We start from the raw sequence: 18,855 nt of genomic DNA on the forward strand, positions 1-18,855 counted from the left end.
ATTTACGTGAAATCTGAGATATAATACTATTAAAAAACCACTTGTATTTGCATGATGTTTTAGTGAATTTCATGTTATTTGACTACTTACTATTTTAATTAAATTTAATTATTGGGTCAAGCATATTTATAATTATCGACAAATAAATGAAGAAACGTAAAGAGTTTTCCTCCAAAATGTGTGCCTATCGGGCTGTGCTGTTTGAGGCACCATCTCCCAGATCGCGCGGCCCCTCCCGACAGAGATTCGAGTCCTCCTTCGGGCATTGATGTTTGTGTTGTTCTTAGCATAAATTAGCTTAAGGTTTGTGTAATTGTTGTGTACATAGTTCCGCATAGTCAGCGCGTACACAACTTTCCCACTAGAGCGCGCCCCGCTAAGCACAACAGCGCAGGCGCAGCGCTCATCCGTCTCCGCATTACGAGATGGCGCTGCCTTAGAGACGGACCAAATTCTGCTTCCGCCAATCCACGTATTAATATGTAATGCAGCCAATGAGATTGCTGCTAACATAGAACCTTTTCTCCTCGCGGATCACACTCGTGCAGTGACACCTGAATGCGTAAGGTATTATAACGAGTGTACAGACCTCCGATTAGTCAGTCATCATTTGTCTGCATCAGTCCGTTCTAGTCTGCATTAGTCTGTGCCAGTCTATAGTCAAGTTTCAGTCTGAACCTAAGAAGTTTGTCATATTCCTGTACATAGCCATGAAGATAAATGTATAGACACTTTGTCAAGTATCAGAGATATGTGAGAATCAGGTTAACGTACCAAGACCAAAGGAACTTCAGATTGTCAATTGTAAATAGCATCCAGAATCAAGTTAAGTAATTTTATGCTTGTTATTATTTTAATAAATGTCTGTGAAAATTAATCAAGTTCTGTTTAAAGTTGGTCACCGTCAATCTGCTACTCTAAGCGTGCAAGTGGCATTTCTATCATCTGACCTAACGGCAGAAGATAAACACGTCACAATAAGACTGCGAGACGTATTGCTGACACTCGCCTACTTCATTAGAGCGACAAGTCAAATAATCTGATGGTGTGTGTACCGAAGGTCTTACAGTACGCACACCACAGTAAGTCTAGGGACCGATGACCTTAGCAGTTTGGTCCCTTTGGAACTGACACACATTCGAACATTTTTGTACACCTTTTGTGACCTGCGAAATCCCTTATATGTACTATCTGGTAAGGTACACGGAACTACTGTTTACCTCAACGCTTCAAGCTGCAGACACATGGACAGGCCCGATTTGGCAATTAACCTGCGTAGCGGTGAGACGTAACTAATAAAGCTACGTTCGCCTTACGAAACTCAAACGCTAACCGCTTGACCACCATGAACTCTAACGCTCGGCACCTATGCACAAACACATCGGTTCATAACAGACACGCCGGCCGAAGTGGCCGCGCGGTTCTGGCACTGCAGTCTGGAACCCCGAGACCGCTACGGTCGCAGGTTCGAATCCTGCCTCGGGCATGGATGTATGTGATGACCTTAGGTTAGTTCGTTTTAAGTAGTTCTAAGTTCTAGGGGACTGATGAGCATAGCAGTTAAGTCCCATAGTGCTCAGAGCCATTTTAGCCTTCTGTAATTACTTAGGTTAGTTAGGTTTAACTAGTTCTAAGTTCTAGGGGACTAATGACCGCAGCAGTTGAGTCCCATAGTGCTCAGAGCCATTTGAACCATAACAGACACGTAACAGTTCTCTTGCGATTTACTCTGAGTTGGCGAGTAGTGTACCTTACTAATTGCAAATTCCGTTGTTTTGATGGTCTACTAAAGATGTAAAAAGTTTGAAGTAAGTCCGTGATCAAAACGTCGTGGCCTCCCTTTGTCAAATGGTTACTGAGTAACCATTGCACAACAAAACACGCTCAACGAAAGCTTAATCCCTCAAGATTCAAATAATGTTTAACAACTCTGACAAGTGACAATTTAAAGTAGGATATCTTATCATATTTCCTTTCATTTCTTGAAGCGGTGTCCAGTTACACTATGTGGTCGTTGATCGGTAGTAGTAGGAAGTTGTCGGCAATAGAACTACTGGTGACCTGTGCAACCTATCAGTGGGTGGTGGCGCTCGTTGAGTAACTGTTGTACAACAGTCTCCATTTCATTAATTTCGTAATCACTAGTACATGTAAGCACCATATTTGGGCATGCAGATTTCTATAATACACACATGCACTGTCACGAAACTGAGCTGATCTGTAAAGCACGAGAGTGTTCTCGACAATGCATGAAGTTATATCTCAGTTTTTCCATAGTCAACAATAAATAGTACGTAAGCAGTTATGCATGAATGAGGTTTATTTAGAATTATGTGCTTTGTGAATTGTAAAAGAGTTGTGAGTAAAGTGCAAAAATACCGATACTCGCAAGTTATGTGTACCTCACAAATGAAATCAATCGGTAAGTATAAAATATAGTACCTGTGATTAAACATTACAAGAAAAGGTGAGTCAGACTCAAGTACCTCTATTTAGAAACACTATAATTGTACTGATGGGCAACATATAGAAGTAGCAAGTGTGTTTGCTGGTTTCAAGTGCTTTGATGAAAAGGTGTTAGCACTTCCGAAATCGGAAATTACGTCGAAAAGAAGAAGAATGACGATCCTCGAAATATAGGATTTTATTGAATTCATGGCAACTGGACAAAATTATAATTTCAGGAATGACGTAAAGAGAGTGGCAAAATAGAACACTTCAGCTGCGCTGGTTGTCCTTGTGTCCGTCGTTGGTTTATTCTAAGGCAGTTAACGGCGCGCTTTGTAAATTTTTTGTACATCCAGCCATGTATAACTACTGCAGACATCATGGCGCAGTGACGAGCGGTCCATTTAGGAGTTCAAGAAGTACCTCGGATCTACAAATCTGCAAACTGCGAATAGCATAAAGATACAGGCGAAAAATTAATAAATTTTGCTAATGGTACGGAGGAAAACAAATTCAGATGCTGTTTTTGATAATTTAATGCAGTTTATAGCAGTCAGATGATGAAACACTGAGGAAAACTTTGAAAGTGCCCTTAAAAATGTCGCTTATTTTTCTCATAGAAACCAAAATAATTTAGATTCCGAAACATCAGTGTTAGGTTATGCATTATTCAACGGGTTGTGCGCTTGTGGGAACATGATGTAGTTTCCACACAAATCGATTTGAAAATCGATGTTGAAACGTGAGGCAGTGGTTCAAAAGGTTAACCATCCGAAAATTTTAATGACAGTTAATTTAAAGAATAGCACTTAGGGCAGCATTAGCATAAAATAATGCAAAATGCGAAAACAGGTTTTGTATATGTAGCATTGACCACATATTCAATGCGCACTGCACAAACCAACAGGAACAAATGACTAGATAAGGAATTACTTAGAATTTCTAAATCACATTTAAGGAGGAATGCTGTACCCCTGCTGACATGGAAGCCTGCGGCCGGTGCTGAATGCAACCCCTGTGCTTACATTATATAAACCCTGTAACTGACCCAGTCACAAGAGTCGAAAGAGTAAAGTAATTCCTACCATCGCCTGATAACCGAAAAACAGGACTTTGCAGGTGGTAACATGTGCATAATACCTCGAAATTGGTTATTAGTTATTACAGCCGCTTACGTTAAGTCAAACGAATCATGTTATAAACCTATAATGTTTCGATCTCTGGACAGAATTAACTTGGGCCACATAATACGCAGCGCAGTTCCACACAGTAAAACGTCGCTACATACTGGATAAAAAAGGCTCTACATTGTGCTTAACGGTGAAAGATATAAATTTAACGCTGCACCATCTGGTAGGACAGACTGAAGACACTGGCGTAACAAAGCAGGCATGAAAACTTTTTAAGAAAACTTTGAGATGTTTCAGTCAAAGATATTCCAAACGCACATTCATTAGTCGAGAAGCGTATCGTAAAAACAGCACAGCAGACCATAATGGAACAGAACATATACATAAACTTGTTATCCCTTAATGAGATAGCTAGAATGCGATGTAATAAAGTGGAATTACGACGAGTGTTGTTTCCTCCTCTGCGTTACCGTACAGTACACACGCCCGTCCTCATTCGTAATGAATGTAGAACGTGTGAGGGTACTCCGCCTTTTCTCTGCCTCGTGATGACTGGTTGTTGTGTGATGACTGGTTGTTGTGTGATGTCCTTAGGTTACTTAGGTTTAAGTAGTTCAAAGTTCTAGGGGACTGATGACCATAGACGTTAAGTCCATAGTGATCCGAGCCATTTGAACCTTTTTTTTTTTTTTTTTTTTTTGGTACTCCGCCGCATCGAGGCAGAACACAAAGATTCTCAATTTGGTCACCACCTGCTGTCTTTCAGGGATGTTATTGTCCCTGCGTAGAAGCAGCAATCAGTTCATAGATTTGCGTTTCTAGCGAGTGGGCTAAACCTCTTTATGCTACAAAATAAAAAGTCGTATAACAGTGGAGGCTTCCAGTGGCCTTTAATTGACGAAGCACTTAGCAGACAAAGCCACAAACTGCTAACATGTACCTAAACCTCCACATGTAACACAGTTCAAATATGTAACGATTTGAATGTACATCAAGTAGTTGGCGTAAATCACAATCATGTGCCAAGAAAACTTCCTATTTACATTGTTCTTCTCTGTATTGCTCACAGAGTCGCGATTCATAAAGGTAATTACACATACGGCGTGCAACTATGATGTTAATAATGCGGCCTCCCGTCTACATGAGTACTGTGGAGCCGCTCGACACCGACTTTTCCGTTCGATCCTCTAAATTGAACTGGTCGACCCGAAACCATTCACGCAGTACGCATTGTAGTGCAAGCGGAAGGCTGTTAGCTGACTTCCACCTCCAGTCACTCGAAAATTTCAAACAAAAATTCCTCAGAACGAAGTTTTTAAGTGTCTCAAATCGGTTTTAGGAGCGCCGCGACAGAGTATGTGAACCGATGGAAGCTTAGAATATGTGAATTGCATATCGCGATTTCATATCCGCTCTCTGCTGTATGATTGATTAAAAAATCTCTGACTCCTTCTCTGAATGATGAAGGCTCTGGTCGTACAATAAGCAAAAATCAACTTTAGTTATAATACAACCCCAATGGCCGATCGATGCAACGCCGAAGTGTTGCGTCTTCCTTGCGAGAGATGCTGAAAAATAAAACTTGTAACACAATAAATATTGGCGCAAACATGTGATCTGGTGAATGAATAAGGGCACAGCACTTAAATGGTTCAAAATGGTTCAAATGGCTCTGAGCACTATGGGACTCAACTGCTGAGGTCATTAGTCCCCTATAACTTAGAACTAGTTAAACCTAACTAACCTAAGGACATCACAAACATCCATGCCCGAGGCAGGATTCGAACCTGCGACCGTAGCGGCCTTGCGGTTCCAGACTGCAGCGCCTTTAACCGCACGGCCACTTCGGCCGGCGCAGCACTTAAATAATTCAGAATCCTTCCTTATATTAGAAATCATTTATAGCTACAGCTCACGATTGTTACATTTTGACGGACATAAGAAAAAAGTCAAATGCGAGCAGCCTACTTCCCGTAACTGCTCTCTAAAAAATTTCAAGAGCACGTCTTCTTTTACTAAACAAGCATTTCCACATAAAATATCTGACTGTGAATCGAAACACTGGATTTTATAAACACGCCAAAAATAATTGTTTGGATAGCGATAATGGAAGGAGCAAGAAATGCTTCATTTGCATTTCTTAATACTATAGCTGTTAAAATAAATGGTACTGAAAACAATCTGAATATGGCGCATAACAACCCACTACTCAGAGGAGTGAGACATAGCGGCTCCATGTCGACCTCTCGATAGTACTTCCCGTCGCATACCTTTGGTTCGGCGTAATGGTGGCGTCCTCTGCAGTCGGCGACGGAGCTGTCGAGTGTGGCGGAAGCGAGTTGGTTTCGCCCGGCCGATGAATACAGAGGAGAGCTCGGGGGAAACACATCTGCACGCGCAGAGCCGAGCGGGGGTTCTCACGAACGCTTTTCTGGGACCCGTTGGCTGTTGTGGGGCGATGGATGGACTACGTGTTTTGAAAGGCAGAGGCTGTCAGGAGTGCGATGGGAGAGAATTTAATGAGTTTGTTCCTTGGGTTGTGTGGACACGTTCGGGTCTCCATATCAATTTGTACCTGCAGTGGAACCCGTAAGAGGGTTGGGAAGTTTTGATGGAGGAGTCCAGCGAGGTCATCGCTCTCGGGAAGGACGGGGAAGGAAGCCGGCCGTGCCCTTTCAAAGGAACCATCCCGGCGTTTGCCTGGAGCGATTTACGATTTAGAGAAATCACAGAAAACCTAAATCAAGATGGTCGGACGCGGGCTTGAACCGTCGTCCTCCCGCATGCGAGTCCAGTGTGCTAACCACTGCGCCACCTTCGCTCGGTGAACCCCTAAGAACACAGTTTATTCCTGAAAATCCTTAATTATCAGACAATGTTCGCGCCCGATCTGGTAACAACTGTGTCCACATTTGTACAATGCCCTTTCTTAAATTTCTTCCGCCAAGCGATTCAGAAATATGTTAGTTAATATTTTGTGAAGGTCTTGCCTGAAATTAATCATAAGCTGTTGATTCATATATAAGCACCATTTATGGGTCTTGCTTCATTACCTTGTCACAGCAAGTTTTGCCTGTGGCCAGATTAAGGAGAAATAATGGGAAATTAAATGAGTTTGGTGTAAGAATGAGACGTGATTGTAAGCCCTGTAATTCAAGGTAACATAGCTATCTGTTGCTGGCACATACCTTCTGTAATTGCCGGCCGGAGTGGCCGAGCGGCTCTAGGCGCTACAGTCCGGAGCCGCGCGACCGCTACGGTCGCAGGTTCGAATCCTGCCCCGGGCATGGACGTGTGTGATGTCCTTAGGTTAGTTCGGTTTAAGTAGTTCTAAGTTCTAGGGGACTGATGACCATAGCAGTTAAGTCCCATAGTGCTCAGAGCCATTTTAGCCTTCTGTAATTACTTATTTCTCTAGGGAGGAAAGACTGGTGGCAACTAGTTTACTAGATACGCCTGAGCTGGTCATAACGTTGCTCGACTCCTAAGTTGTATGGAGACCTGTTTTATTATTACTTCATGTTGATTATCTGTTTGCAGGCTAATTTGAAATGTCCCACCATGTCATATGTTACTGTGTTATTGCGCCTTGTGATATCTCAAGTCTTAAAGTATAATTTAGTGTTTATTCAGAACACATCCCTAGTACCAAAGGTATTGGTGAACCCGGCTCCCTTCTCAGCTTGGCCGACCGTATCAAATATGCTTCACTTCATGGTACATATTGTCTCTCGGAGATTTTAAATATTTACTATTATTCGCTGCGTAAGTGTAGCTAAAAAAGAGAAACTGAGGCTTTGGCATTCCATAATACTTAAAGGATATAATTAGGTATACATTCGAGATCGTTATGATTTATCGTTCCTGTTGTATTAGCCTGGGATGTGTTTTACTTTTGAAGCTTCAGTATTCTGTAACATCCAAGACTTGTCACTATCAATCTGCCTGGAGGAGTGAATAATATTGTTTACGCAATTATTGTTAAGAGATTGGTAATACTGAACAGGGGTACTGTGTTTAACCTCTATGAATCTTTAATAAAAAATTTTCTTTGCTGCAAATATCTGTTGCTAAACTTGCGTGAAATGGTTGCGAGTTGGTAGGGGCAGACGGATCTCATCGGTTGAGATTAGCTCTACATGGGAGCTGGCGTCTTCTGTCGCCGCAGGCCTCTGTTTACCGAATCGCCTATTTTGAAGCCTCGTGCATACGGCGCTCTAAACTGGGTTACGCTATCTCCCCACCCCCCCCCTCCCCACCAACCATCCCCAGTCCCCACTCTCTCCTTGCAGTCCTTCTTGCCCCTGACATGGTCTCACCCAAATTTATTGAGCCAGCAAATGTGACCTACGACCCGTTACTGTTTTATATCGGTAACTGCGTTTTTCTTTGGAGCCGTTGTGTTCGACCTTATGGAAAATTTATGTACAGTAGATATCGAGTCTTGCTATAAATTTAAGGACTTTGAGATTATGTGTTCTGTTCTTTTAACTGGTGTTTAAAACTGATTCTAACTGGAGCCACTGTGCTCGGCTTTTATGGTTAATTCACGTACAGTAGATGTCAAGCCTTACTATAAATAGAAGGGACTTCAATATTATTTATGCTGATCATTCAACAGCTCTTTAAAATGCATGGTGCTCGGGTTTTATTGTAAATTTTATGTAGAGTAGCTATTGTGGCTATAAATTTAAACCATTTGATATTAATCATTCTGGTCATTTAAATTCTGGTTAAAACTGTGATGTGCCCTTGATTATGCCGTCAGGTGATGTGTTATACAGAAATTTACCGAGTATTTTTGAATTCATTTGTCGTCAAATGTGTTATTGTCCAAATGCATGTAAATAAAAGAGCTTCCACGAATTGTAAACAGGGAATGAAGCCTTCCGATCCATCAGGTACTCACCCTTCCTAACTTCCCTTGTGTATTCGTAAGAATACGTGTATCGCCACCTCAAGAATCATCACTATGATCGTTAGTAAAATCAGCGTAATTAATTAATTAAAGTAAGTCTCCACTTCATTCTTACGTCGTACATCAGCTAACATTCTCCTTCTCAATAACATAATGAGGTTTAGGAGTGAATACTACGGTTCTCAGAGCCAGAAATGTTACAATGCGTGCACACATGGATTTTGGTGTCGTCTCGACTCTCGTCTGATGAATGAGGAATGAGGTATGTTACCATGAACAAGCTGCTCTTAAAAATTTTCCAGACATTAAAATCTTCCACGTAATACGTATATTCACTGTAATCAGTACGTGTATAGGTACTTTGAAGCAAACGTTCGAAAATGCTGTATACACTACCCGGTCACATTAATGTGATCGCCCGCCAAAAGCCTGGATATCCACCTTCTGCAGCGCTGAGCGCTTCTAGACATGCAGGAAGAAAGTCAGTGAGGTTCTGGAAGGTGCTGACAGGGGTGTGGAACCATGCCGACTCCACTGTCCTGGCCAGCTGCAGTGATTTTCTCGGTTAAGGATCAATGACACGAACAGCCCGATGGAGGTGGTCTCACAGATTCTCGATTGAGTTTAAATCCTAAAAGTTTGGTGGCAAAGTGAGTACAGTAAACTCGTCCTCGTTCGAAGCGCACACGTGCACTGAGAGCTGTGAGACACGCCGCATTGTCCTGCTAATAGATGCCATACTGCCGAGGAAAAGCAAAGTGCATTTAGGGGTGGACTAGTCCCAAGGGCAGATGCATACGTGCGCTTAACCATTGTGCCCTCCAGAATGACGAGATCACCAATTCAATGCCACGGAAAGATTCCCCAAACCACAACGCTTCCACCTGCGGTCTGGATACTACCAACGATTCTTACAGCTTTTGCTTTCAGATGTTTCACTCCGTACACGCCAACGGCCATCTGTCCGATGGAGCATAAAACGTGATTCATCTGAAAAGGCCTCCTGCTGCCATTCAGTGACGTCCAGTTGCGGTACTGACGTGCCGTTTCCAATCCTTTTCCCCGATGAACTGTAGTCAGCATGGCTGTATGAACCAGACGCCTGCTGTGGAGCCCCATACATAACAGCGTTCGCTGAACATCGTTGAGGAGACCACTTTCAGTAGTCCCTTGGTTCATCTGGGCTATCAGGAGCTCAGCAGTTGTACGTCTACTCGCTCGTACACATCTCCGGAGCTGTCGTTACCCCTGTCATCCATGGCCCGCGCTGCACGACAGTTGTGCTGGTACTGGTCTTGGATAGCACCATTTTACAGTGCACGGCATACTTTAACCTTCCGACCTACGAACAGTTTAGAAATTTAACCGTTTCGGAAGTGCATCCACCCCTGGCCCGAAAGCATATTATCATGTCCTTATGGAAGTCAGATAAATCGCTCAGTTCCCCCCTAATGAGAACGACTGTGCCGCTATCAGCGTCGCCCCGACACACTTATACCCATCACTGCCACCCTCCGTCTGCGAGCGGCTATAACACGTTGACGTAGAACATAGGTGGTGGTCACATCTTGACCGGGATGGGATTAATTTCAATACTTCAAAAATTCTGCATAATCATGCGCATGTAACCATAACCTGGATCATTGTTTTCAATCAAAAATCGGTAGGAGTTAAATTCCCCTGCAGCTAGTAGCTTGTGCTACATATGAGGGTGGTTTCAAAAGTTCTCGAAACGGAATAGAAAAAAGTACTTACATAACTGAAACTTTTTTTTATTTTTCAATCCCACTGGCACCTCCCCCCCCCCCCCCCCTCCTTCCTACCCACACCTCTTCCCTCTGTCAGGCCCCCGGCTTTTTCGTGTGCACAGTATGTTTTTAGTGCGCCGGAGATAATCGCCACTGTGCTGGTGTTTGTCTTCCCGTCAGTTATTCAGTGTCTCTCGTTCAGTGCTCTTCCGTTCACGTGTGAATGTGTCTCCGTTGTGCACAGTGCTGAACGTTTTTATACAAACAGTACGTCCGTGAACGCCTTCATTTATTTTAATATGTATGTCTCCTGTTTTTATCCTCACAGAAAATAGTCTATTGACACACAGTCAACATGGGTTTAGGAAACATCGTTCCCGTGAAACACAACTAGCTCATTATTCGCATGAAGTGTTGAGTGCTATTGACAAGGGATTTCAGATCGATTCCGTATTTCTGGATTTCTGGAAGGCTTTTGACACTGCACCACACAAGCGGCTCGTATTGAAATTGCGTGCTTATGGAAAATCGTCTCAGTTATGTGACTGGATTTGTGATTTTCTGTCAGAGAGGTCACAGTTCGTATTAACTGACGGAAAGTCATCGTGTAAAAACAGAAGTGATTCTTGGCGTTCCCCAAGGTAGTGTTATAGGCCCTTTTGCTGTTCCTTATCTATATAAACGATTTGGGAGACAAACCGAGCAGCCGTCTTCGGTTTTTTGCAGATGACGCTGTCGTTTATCGACTAATAAAGTCATCAGAAGATCAAAACAAACTGCAAAACGATTTAGAAAAAATATCTGAATGGTGCGAAAATTGGCAGTTGACCCTAAATGACGAAAAGTGTGAGGTCATCCACATGAGTGCTAAAAGGAACTCGTTAAACTTCGGTTACATTATAAATCATTCTAATATAAAAGCCGTAAATGCAACTAAATATCTAGAAATTACAATCACAGAATACTTAAACTGGAAAGAACACACGAAAAATGTTGTGGGGAAGACGAACCAAAGACTGCGTTTTATTGGCAGGACACTTAGAAAATGGAACAGACCTACTAAGGAGACTGCCTACATTAAATGTGATTTGCAGGGTATCTGTGTAGATGTAGATGTAGATGTAGATATCCTCACGTATGTTTGTTCATATGTCTTCTTGTTTTATGTACTTTTTCTGTGGCCGAAGAGCAGCATGGATAGGTTTTAAAATTACAATAACGAAAAAAATATGTTGCAATGTAGGCTCCTTGTAGATTACTGCTCTTGGTCCAACGATGTTCCAGTGCCTTGATCCCATCTCGAAAATGAGTTTCCTCCAGGCTGACAGTCTAGGTGCCAACTCCGGCTATCAAATTTTCGTTTGTAGGTAATCTTCGCCCACCAAGAAAAATTTTCAGTTTTGGGAAGAGATGGAATTCTGACGGAGCCATATCAGGTGAATAAGGGGGGTGTGACAACAATTCATAGACCGGTTCCCGTGAGATCACCGAAGTTAAGCACTGTCGGGCGTGGTCGGCACTTGGATGGGTGATCATCCAGGCCGCCATGCGCTGTTGCCATTTTTTGGGGTGCACTCAGCCCCGTGATGCCAACTGAGGAGCTACGCGACCGAATAGTAGCAGCTTTGGTCAAGAATACCATCATAACGACCGGCAGAGCAGTGTGCTGACCCCACGCCCCTCCTATCCGCATCCTCCAATGAGGATGACACGGCGGTCTGATGGTCCCGGTAGGCCACTCGTGGACTGAAGACGGAGTGAGTGGCAACAATTCATAATTCGTGTAATTTTTTCATGGTGAAGGCACATGTGTGCGAGCGCGGAACCCATCTTGCAGATAATTTTTTTCATTTCTAATTCTTCAGTTAAAATGTGATATACCCTTTCAGATGACATCTGGCAAGCGTGAGCAATTTCAAGCACTTTCAATCGGCGATCTCCCATGACCATTTTGCGCACTTCTGCAATGATTTCTGTAGATGTGACACATCGTGGCCGACCATTGCGCGGATCATCATCTAAGCTCTCCTGACCAAATTCAAGTTCATTTGTCCACTTGGCAACTGTTGAATATGAAGGAGCAGAGTCCCCCAGTGTATTCTGGAAATCGGCATGAATGTCCTTTGTTTTCATGCCTTCCTTTACAAAGAACATAGTCACTGCTCGAATCTCGATTTTTCCATCTTCGCAAATCACTACGCGGGAACAACAGCAGAGCCACGTCACCGCCACAGCTCTCTTCCAAGACACCTGACGTGTTTACAGGCAACAGTCCAATGAATATCACGTGAACAACTCGTTGCGCTAGCGCTGACCTCTCGTGGTGATTCCGAGAACTTTTCAAACCACCCTCGTACAATAGGAAAAATGCTTTCGCCTGCAGCGTTTGCCTAAACTATTTATTTCATTATCGTCTCTACAAATGACAGCGTGCCTGCAGCCTGACAGTCAACGGAACCGTTGTCTCGAGAGCAAAGGAGAGCGCGGAGAGCAGGGACGCACTTTTTCTCGCCTAGCACGGCTGTTAGTCGCTCAAACAGCGGCGCCCACGCACAGCGGCGGCAATTACGGATGCCTGTACGCCGGACAAACACGACGCGTCGCTGCGCGCTCGGTACACACCACGCGCAGCGTCCCACGGCGACGTGCATTAGCGTGGGCGGCCGGCCACTGCAGAGCGTTGACACGGCCCCAGCTGCCCCGGACTACAAACGACCGATCCGATACAATAAGCTATTTAAAGGGACATTGTATTTCCTACGCCGCCAATGTATAAATTATCGAATTTTGTGACCTATTATCTTGGAAACTTTTTAAGGCACCAACTTACAATTTCCCATAATTATTGAATGCACCTTTCTACATACACTGAACTAGAATTATTACCAAAATTGCATTGTGGGGCACGTTATCTTTTATTTGAAACACTCAATTTTTTGCAGAATTTTGTAAATAAATGAACATAAAAACAAAACAACTCAGAATATTTTAATTATTCTAGATTCATATATGTTGAATCTCACACTTGGCATGCTGTGAAAATTTCATGTCTCTACAATCAGTACTTTTTTTAGAAAACGGGTCATTTATTACAAAGAATGTGCTTAAGAGATATTGGGGTTTAAAACTTTTTTATTACAAATTCTTATACGCTCTTACATTTGTGTCTTTTATGCACTAGAATTTCCCTGGCCCATAGTCTTTCTTCAGTGTCACAACAGCCCAGTGCTTGCCTCCTCCTTTTCTTTCTTGCTTCTTTTGTCATTTGCTAAGCAGCTAACTCTGCTTCACGTACACGAAGCTCATCCAGTTCCCGCAGTCTTTTAGCTGTGTTCTGTTCAAATCTTACCCTTAACTTCTCCAGAACCTTAAGTTTATCATAGTTCCCACCATTAAATCTTATTACAGCATCAGACACTGCTAATTTTGAGTCATAAGGCCAAGAAATTCATTTCTAGGCACACGGCAACACGCAACATTATTGAAGGACTCATTCACATTCTGGGTCATCCCTTGTAAACACTTCTTTAGTATCTCAGGATTTGCCAAATCTCTGTAAATTTGTAACTGCCTCCATTACTAGCAAAGGAAGAGAATGTTTATGTGTAAATTCATGTAGTGTGCCAGAGAATTCAGACTACCTATATTTACACCAAGCGTTTGGTGGAGGTGAACACAAAGCATGACATGGGTTTTCATTTGCTGTACACAGCTCTTTTCATCTTCTGTAAATTATCACAGTTATCTCTAATGGCCTCCCCATAATATTCCTGCAATTCACCAATTACTGTGTCCGTTAGTCTTCCATCACATTTTATTGTCTTTCCATCAGACAGTGTTGTGTTACCCAGCTTGGTTTTTAGGTTTATTCGTAACGCTAACTTCTGAGACGTAGCAGCAGGCAGAAAGCAAGGCTTTTTACAGCTTTCTAGACTGAGTAGGCCCCAAGATATGACTGCTCAACTGTGACAGTCACCTGTAAACATTCAAAATATTATTTGAAGGTCTCACAATTGTCTGAGTTTAATGTATTATATTCCAAAATGTTCAGTGTAGTTCAAAGTACATTATGGTGTAGAAAACAGAAAATGTTAAATTTCAACGAATTTCACGTACAATGTCCCCGTAACAGGGCAAGCGGCTGTAGCTGCCGACGAACGCAATATAACCCTCTGGCGTAGACTCGTAAATGCACATTCCATTTTTTCTAATAATCATGAGCATCAAGATCTGTACCGGAACCATATGTCTCCTACCATATTTTCTAGCGACGTTCTTGTCTTCTCCGTGCTACTGGTTTGTACTACCTATATGATTCCTATGTCCTACATTCAGACATGTGTTACAGGTGCAAAAACCAACCACTCCTTCAAGTTATTATTGTGTCAGCGACCACCTCCTCGCCCATGTACCCACATACGAGAGTGGATCACATATTTTAATTAATTATACTTTCTATGACACAGAAGACATTATTTGTGAGACAGCCTAGTATATTTCACATACACACATATATATTTCACATACGTATGATACATTTCACACATATACTGAGCTGACAAAAGTCATTGGATACTCCCAATATCGTGACGGACCTCCTTTTTCCCGGCATAGTGAAGCAGCTCCCAGTAGAACGGACTGAGCAACTCCTATGAAGTCCCTTGCAGAAATACTCAGCCATGCTACCTCTATAGCCGTTCATAATTGCGAAAGTGTTATCATTTCAGGATCTTGTGCATGAACTGACCTCAGGATTATAGCCCTTAAATGTTAGATGGGATTCATGCCGGGCGATCTGGGTAGACGAATTCTTCGTTGGAATTGTTCCGAATGTTCTTCTAACCAATTGCAAACAATTGTGGCCCGGTGTCATGGGGCATTGTCATCCATAAAAGTTCCATCATTGTTTGGGGACATGAAGTTCACGAATCAGTACAAATGGTCTACAAATACCCGTACAAACCCAGAGAACCCATCCATTACATGAAAACACAGCCCGCACCATTATGCAGCCATCATCAGCTTCCACAGTACCTTGTTGACAAGCAGGATCCGTGGCATGGCGCTGCAGGCGATATCGTGCTGTTAATGAGGCATTCGCATCGGCCATCTGCTGCCATAACCGGTTAACACTAAATTTCGCTGCACTGTCCTGGCGGATACGTTCTTCGTACGTCGCACATTGATTTCTGCAGTTATCTGGGGCAGTGTTACTGACGCAGACGCCTCCGTTGGCGTTCATTATGCGAATGTTGTCGGCCATTACCTTTCCTGTGGTGAGAGGTAAGGACTGTGAAACTCGGAATAATGATTTCCGAAATGGAATTCCCATGCGTCTAACTCCAATTACCATTCCGCGTACAAATTCTGCTAATTACCGTCGTGTGGCCATATCACGTCGGAAACCTTTCCACATGAGTCATCTGAGTACAAATGCCAGCTCCGCCTTGTGTACCCGGTAATAAAGCAATCTGTATAAGTCCATATGCTATTCAATGACTTGTTATCTCAATGTACCGAGTGATCAAAAAGTCAGTATTAATTAGAAAATTTAATAAACCACGGAGTAATGTAGATAGAGGGGCAAAAATTGACACACATGCTTGGAATGACATGGGGTTTTATTAGCACCAAAAAAAAAAAAAAAAAAACAAAGTCCACAAAATGTCTGACAGATGCGCATCGTTGGGTTATGATCGTGTGCTGAGCCGCCACTTTCGTTATGCTTGGCCTCCCAGGTCCCCAGACCTCAGTCCGTGCGATTATTGGCTTTGGAGTTACCTGAAGTCGCAAGTGTATCGTGATCGACAGACATCTCTACGGATGCTGAAAGACAACATCCTACGCCAATGCCTCACCATACCTCCGGACATGCTTTACAGTGCTGTTCACAACATTATTCCTCGACTACAGCTATTGTTGAGGAATGATGGTGGACAAATTGAGCATTTCCTGTAAAGAACATCATCTTTTTCTTTGTCTTACTTTGGTATGCTAATTATTGCTATTCTGATCAGATGAAGCGCCATCTGTCGGACATTTTTTGAACTTTCGTTATTTTTTTGGGGTTCTAATAAAACCCCATGTCATTCCAAGCTTGTGTGTCAGTTTGTACCTCTCTATCTACATTATTCCGTGATTTATTCAGTTTTCAAATTTATACTGACTTTTTGATCACCTGGTATTTCATCTGTATCTGTAGCAAAGTTCATCCTAGTTTGTCGTAACGGCTTGTTATACAACTTGAAGTTAACAGGTGTAATTGATAATTTGTTTAATTTCTTATCAACAGTTTCGCTGAATCTGACCAGTATACTGCCGTTTCGTTTGAGTTTTACTGACAACAGTAACTGATCGTCACATCAAGAGAAACGACTGCTGTTGGTCACTGTCTGATTCTACGGTGTTATTACTCTATGCGACTCCGAGAAAACCTAAAAATTTAGTTTTGGCATTCAGCCGTGCCGTGACCTCTGGCCCAAAAACCTTTTGACAATATTGTTCATGCTGTGTTCATTCTCCCAATCTGGTTGATGCACTGAACAACACAGATAAGAGACATGTTGCGCTTCATATTTTCAAAGTGTTCCAAGTCAACTAAACACAGGAAAAAATACCGAAAGGTCGTTTTCGAACATTTTTGCGTGTTACTCCTTCTCATTTCCATCACCACGCCAAGCGTCGTTGGGACATCTTACTCTCACACCGACTTCTGTGGGGAAATGGTAATGGAGAACAAGTTTCACACAGTCTTTTCCTGCGAATCTGTGAGTCTACTAGAAATTCCTGAGATTAATCTTTACATACAAACAGAAAAATGTGACGGCAGAATTTAATTTATAGTATCTATGCATGCTCTGAATAACCATTTCTTCTAATTTTTCTTTTTCACTACATTTGTGCTCAAGCAGTGAATAACGTATTGTGGAGAACAGGTACTTTATTTAGCTAGTGTTCTTTTATTTTCATTTCCAATCAGTGACACTGGTAGGGCACTTACCTTACGTAACGTAAAAAACTACTTTAAGTCCCAGCTTTCTACATAATCCTCGTACAAGGCCTCTAAGAATAGTACGATGGTTGTAAAGAATTTTTATTCTTGAATACTATGCGAAACTCAAGAAATATGGACTTTAAGATTTAATCATTTTTTGGCCATAAAAGTAACAGTTGCAAAATACTGAAATGAATTATTTGCAGAAGAATGTAAGAAGTGGTAGAAGCCGATCTCGGGGTGGATCAGTTTGGAGAAACGTAAGAACATGCGAGAAAATACTGAACTTACGACGATACGGTGAAGGAAGTCAAACCTACGTTCAAAGAATTTTGAGATTTAGAGAAAGTATTTTACAAGTTTGGCTGGAATACATTTTTGAAATTTATAAGGTAGCAGAAATAATATACAGAGAGTGAAAGATTTTTTACAATGTATACAGAAACTAGACTCGAGAAAGAAAAGTAGAAGGACGTGATAGGTAAGTAGTGGTTGAGAATGCAGTGAAACAAGACCGTAGGCCATTGCCAGCGTTATTCAGTTTGTACTTTAAGCAAGCAGTAAAGAAAATGAGGAAGAAATTTGGAAAGGGAATTAAAGCTCTGGGAGAAAAAAGTTAGAACTTTGAGCTTTACTGACGATAATATCATTCTGTCAGAGACGACAAACAGCTTGGAACGTCGTTGGGTACGAAGTATTCACGTAAACAGGATTTACTTGGCTCTGTATGGGATGATGTTACGTTCGGTTCTTTGCCACTTTGCATCAGAAGTTATGCATTAAATCACGATATTTTTTAAAAAAAAGGTATGCAGCAATTTGAGCAAAGTAAATTCACTATTAGAAGACACACATCATTTTATGCCGTTCGTGACGGCAACACTCCGACACTGCTCCAACGCGGCGGCGGAAGCAGCGTGTGCTTGAGTCCCTCGCAACCAGACGCAGTCAAAACACACAAAGTATTCCTCTCCAAATGAAAATAATTTTTTCACCAGTTTCACACATTCTGCCATTCTAATACGAATTACTATGGCTCTAGACGTTAACTTTAGTTTTCCCTAAAAAAATATGATCATTCAATTTAAACTCAATAGGGAAAATTCTTCAGATTTTTTAGGCATCAGTTTTCTGACTGCTTTGATGCGGCCAGACACGAATTCTTCTCCTGTGCCAGCCTCTTCATCACAGAGAAGCACTTGCAACCTACGTCCTCAGTTATATGCTGGGTGTATTCCAGCCTCTATCTTCCTCTAAAGCTTTTGCCCTCTACAGCTCATTCTAATATCATGGAAGTCATTTCCTGATGTCTTAAAAGAGATCATATCATCCTGTCCATTCTCCTTGTCAGTCTTTTGCACATATTCCTTTCCTTTTCCGATGCTGTGCACAACCTCATTACTTAACTTATCAGTCCACTTAATTTTCAACATTTGCCTGTAGCATCACATCTCAGATGCTTCGAATCTCTTCTGCTCCGGTTTTCCCACGGTCCATGTTTCACGACCCTACAATACTGTGCTCCAAACGTACATTCTCAGAAATATCTTCCCCAAGTAAAACCCTATGTTTGATACTAGTAGACTTCTCTTGGGCAATAATGCCCTTTTTGCCAGT

The sequence above is a fragment of the Schistocerca serialis genome, chromosome 9 (genome assembly GCF_023864345.2).
Source record: "Schistocerca serialis cubense isolate TAMUIC-IGC-003099 chromosome 9, iqSchSeri2.2, whole genome shotgun sequence".
Taxonomy (NCBI): Eukaryota; Metazoa; Arthropoda; class Insecta; order Orthoptera; family Acrididae; genus Schistocerca; species Schistocerca serialis.